The sequence below is a fragment of the Schistocerca piceifrons genome, unplaced genomic scaffold (assembly GCF_021461385.2).
Source record: "Schistocerca piceifrons isolate TAMUIC-IGC-003096 unplaced genomic scaffold, iqSchPice1.1 HiC_scaffold_1209, whole genome shotgun sequence".
Lineage (NCBI taxonomy): Eukaryota > Metazoa > Arthropoda > Insecta > Orthoptera > Acrididae > Schistocerca > Schistocerca piceifrons.
In genome coordinates this window covers 25,001-30,000 of record NW_025727025.1, presented here as the reverse complement: position 1 = coordinate 30,000, position 5,000 = coordinate 25,001, and the positions used below count along the sequence as shown (strand labels likewise).

At 54.2% G+C, this 5,000-nt stretch overlaps 1 non-coding gene across 1 annotated transcript in view; it reads left to right on the top strand.

Annotated features, from left to right (window-relative positions):
- The first annotated feature begins 3,618 nt into the window (after positions 1-3,618).
- The window catches only part of LOC124729439, a 1,909-nt gene continuing 527 nt past the window's right edge, over positions 3,619-5,000 (top strand). Inside the window, exon 1 of the ribosomal RNA XR_007007681.1 lies at positions 3,619-5,000. This exon is cut by the window's right edge and continues 527 nt beyond it. This is a non-coding gene — a ribosomal RNA (small subunit ribosomal RNA).

Below are 5,000 nucleotides of genomic sequence, written 5' to 3'. Positions count from 1 at the left end.
CCGCCATCTATGCGCATCTGACAACACTACGTCCGCACCACAAAACATACCGCCATCTGTAGGTCTCCCGCAACATGACCTCCTGCAACGACGCTACCGCCATCTATGAGACGCCAAGCCGACTAAGACAGCGATGGCGCCACAGTGGCCGCCTTTCGACGCCACCCACAAAGGCTGCAGCCTCTGTCGACCATAGCACCCAATCTCCAGTGGCTCTGCCGCACGAAGCCGTGGACCGGCAATGACGCCACCCGCACCCGTTCGTGCACCACCCCAACCGCCAAACTCGCACCTCCAGCGGATGAACGGCGGACGTTTCCCGCACTCGTAAAGTGCAATCCACCCCTATAACTTGCGTTTCATGAAGAGTTATTTCCAATATGCGACATTCCCGCTGTCCGTATACATGAGCCGCGACCTGTACCACTTACGAGCGAGAGACGCGATCGCGTTGCTCACTGTACGGCGTCCGATACCGAGCCATCAGCATGTCGGTCCCCATGCGCGTTGCACTCGCACTCGCAGTCGCAAAAACGTGGGGCAAATATATTACGCGGAAGAGTTATAACAGACCGAGCCCCACTGCATGGGGGGAGTCTTTGTCACTAATGTACACAGATGGAACATTTTGGACTGGAACCAGATTACCCGTACACACGGCGCTGATTAGTAATCAATGCAGAGCCATCAAACTACAGCAAATATACACAACTGTCCGTATACATGCTGAAAGAGTCTGCCCAAAATGGGAACCACACGTCAGCCAGACACTCTGATCACGCACCACTCTCTGCTTCTAACAGGCGCACATACAATATGTAAGCACCAGCATGGAACAACATCCAGTGCATCTTCTCCGCCACATTACACAATCCACACTATCACAACCAGACCAGGAGGTCCGTGCGGAAAATACAATATCCCAGCCTTTCGACATCCACCATTGCGCAGACCAGGCACCAACACCCACACATGTCCTATACAACGGTGCACCCAACATCACAATAGTACCTCCTGTCACAGCGCACAAACAATGACATGAGTCAAAGACACAGGTCTCACACAAGCATAGAATTGGAGCGCCGCCTCTAATAAGCCAAAGGTGCATCCTGACGTGACAAATCTGATCATGTCACAAGCATTCACTTACTATAATCACTATCAACGAACCTGCCGCCCCCGCCCCCCCCCCCCCTACACCTTTCCGTACAACAACGTGTAACCTAACCTAACCTAACCTAACCTATGTTGTACCTTAACCTAACCTATGTTGTACCTTAACCTAACCTATGTTGTACCTTAACCTAACCTATGTTGTACCTTAACCTAACCTATGTTGTACCTTAACCTAACCTATGTTGTACCTTAACCTAACCTATGTTGTACCTTAACCTAACCTATGTTGTACCTTAACCTAACCCATGTTGTACCTTAACCTAACCCATGTTGTACCTTAACCTAACCCATGTTGTACCTTAACCTAACCCATGTTGTACCTTAACCTAACCCATGTTGTACCTTAACCTAACCCATGTTGTGCCTCAACCTAACCCATGTTGTGCCTCAACCTAACCCATGTTGTGCCTCAACCTAACCCATGTTGTGCCTTAACCTAACCCATGTTGTGCCTCAACCTAACCCATGTTGTGCCTTAACCTAACCCATGTTGTGCCTTAACCTAACCCATGTTGTGCCTTAACCTAACCCATGTTGTGCCTTAACCTAACCCATGTTGTGCCTTAACCTAACCCATGTTGTGCCTTAACCTAACCCATGTTGTGCCTTAACCTAACCCATGTTGTGCCTTAACCTAACCCACGTTGTCGCCTAAACCTGCTCTGTAATTGTTATACGACTCGTTCAATTACTGTAGTGTTGCCCACCCGCAACCCTCGCAATATAGTTCGCTACTCGCACTGCCCGCACCCCTGTGTATCGCTTCATGTTAAACACCTTGCAAGTCTTGCTCACTTTCCACATGCTCCTGCTGTACACTGTAATGTGGATGGCAGCAGGACGTACATGCCGCCCCTCCCCACGTCCCAACCTTGCCCCCTGCCTTCGCAAGCTGGTTGGTGAGAAGTTTGCATGTTCAATGCCCTTCGCATGCGACGTACTCAGGCTACGTTGTGGTGCGGCCTGTGTCAACTGTCCGCTGATGTCGTACGCGTGAACCACAATCTGTACTGCACATTCGTCCTTATGTACTGAATGATACATCGTGGCACATGTGTGACCGCACAACGACTGCGCCCAAAAACGGCGGACCATACAGTGCAAATATTGTGCACGCAGCTACGTGTCGTCTCCCTATGAGAGCTGGATTGCAGTGTGGTACGCCATAGAGACGTGTGGGAGGAACGGACGCCGTGGATGGCGATCAGCATGAGCTGTCTGTTGATGTATTCGGACCTAGTCGTCTCTCCTCACACACCGTGATGGCATGGTGCACCGCGTTCCATATCTGCGACATGCTACAGAGGCCGGTTGACAGTCGTTCGAGCAATGGACATCGCATACGTACGGGGGCCACCTTCCACGTATTGTCTAGGCGTGCACATTTTGTTGCGTGTATGTGGGCAGACGTAGTGTGGCGTGACACCTGACACAGGCATGCAATAATCGTTGAAGTTGCAAATGGCGATGGACGCCTGCGTTTTCTGGTGAAGTTACGCAAATGAACAAATGGTAACCTGTTGTGGTGCGGTTGTTCTCGCTAGGGGTGAATCGGTGATGGCGACGATAGGTTGAGGTACTAACCGGTTGTTCCAGCGATACCCACCATGCCGACGAAACTGAACGGCATCTGGGTGTGAAGCGATACGCGGCGGTGGCTGGGTGGGACCGTCCCCGGCCGGTGAGGGGGCGCCTCCCGGCGTGCTGGCCGCGCGGTGCGATGGCGCACGCGCTACAGCCGGCTGGTGGGGGCGGCCAGTGGCAGGCGCGCCGGCCGACGGACGCGGCAGGCGTCCCAGCTGCGCGCCGGCGCACCCTGCGCGCGGCGCCGTGCGGCCAAAGTAGGTCCTCGCGGGCCCGGTGCGAAGCGCGGTGGACATCTTCAGTGTGCTGGTCCGATTGAGGACTGTGTGCGTTGAGGATGCGCCGCCGCCCGGCGCTCGGCGCCGCGACGCCGTCTGCTGCTCGGTCGCCCCAGCGGTTCTCGCTGGTGGTTTGTATCGCAGCTGTGCGGATGTGTTGGCGCGTGCGCTGTGCTGGGAGAGTTCGCTTCGGCACCCAAGTGGGGCTTTTGTCCTTCTGTGGCGCTGGCGTTGGAGCTGCCGGTCACCGTAGGTGGCGCGTGTTGTCTCCCGCCGGCAATGCCACGACAGCACGCTCCCGGGCCTCTGTCGGCAGCGGCAAGCTCAGTTGGGAGCACGGGTGGTCGCACCGAAAGCGTCTACTCGCCTAACTCCGGGCGATTGCGCCTCTCTCGAACCCGACCAAGTACTTGGGACGGCGCTGCGCGCCGCCGGGACCTGAGAGGGTTTCGAGGTGTATTGTGCAGGGGAGCTCAGCCTCCTCCTGTTTGCAGAATGATTGAGCGGACGCTTGCGTGTTCGCGCGGGCCCCCGGGACACACTCCCGGGCGGCCGGCTGCTCAGCTCTAGTTGACGCAGCTCCCTGGTTGATCCTGCCAGTAGTCATATGCTTGTCTCAAAGATTAAGCCATGCATGTCTCAGTACAAGCCGCATTAAGGTGAAACCGCGAATGGCTCATTAAATCAGTTATGGTTCCTTAGATCGTACCCACGTTACTTGGATAACTGTGGTAATTCTAGAGCTAATACATGCAAACAGAGTCCCGACCAGAGATGGAAGGGACGCTTTTATTAGATCAAAACCAATCGGTCGGCTCGTCCGGTCCGTTTGCCTTGGTGACTCTGAATAACTTTGGGCTGATCGCACGGTCCTCGTACCGGCGACGCATCTTTCAAATGTCTGCCTTATCAACTGTCGATGGTAGGTTCTGCGCCTACCATGGTTGTAACGGGTAACGGGGAATCAGGGTTCGATTCCGGAGAGGGAGCCTGAGAAACGGCTACCACATCCAAGGAAGGCAGCAGGCGCGCAAATTACCCACTCCCGGCACGGGGAGGTAGTGACGAAAAATAACGATACGGGACTCATCCGAGGCCCCGTAATCGGAATGAGTACACTTTAAATCCTTTAACGAGTATCTATTGGAGGGCAAGTCTGGTGCCAGCAGCCGCGGTAATTCCAGCTCCAATAGCGTATATTAAAGTTGTTGCGGTTAAAAAGCTCGTAGTTGGATTTGTGTCCCACGCTGTTGGTTCACCGCCCGTCGGTGTTTAACTGGCATGTATCGTGGGACGTCCTGCCGGTGGGGCGAGCTGAAGGCGTGCGACCGCCTCGTGCGTGCTCGTGCGTCCCGAGGCGGACCCCGTTGAAATCCTACCAGGGTGCTCTTTATTGAGTGTCTCGGTGGGCCGGCACGTTTACTTTGAACAAATTAGAGTGCTTAAAGCAGGCAAGCCCGCCTGAATACTGTGTGCATGGAATAATGGAATAGGACCTCGGTTCTATTTTGTTGGTTTTCGGAACCCGAGGTAATGATTAATAGGGACAGGCGGGGGCATTCGTATTGCGACGTTAGAGGTGAAATTCTTGGATCGTCGCAAGACGAACAGAAGCGAAAGCATTTGCCAAGTATGTTTTCATTAATCAAGAACGAAAGTTAGAGGTTCGAAGGCGATCAGATACCGCCCTAGTTCTAACCATAAACGATGCCAGCCAGCGATCCGCCGCAGTTCCTCCGATGACTCGGCGGGCAGCCTCCGGGAAACCAAAGCTTTTGGGTTCCGGGGGAAGTATGGTTGCAAAGCTGAAACTTAAAGGAATTGACGGAAGGGCACCACCAGGAGTGGAGCCTGCGGCTTAATTTGACTCAACACGGGAAACCTCACCAGGCCCGGACACCGGAAGGATTGACAGATTGATAGCTCTTTCTTGATTCGGTGGGTGGTGGTGCATGGCCGTTC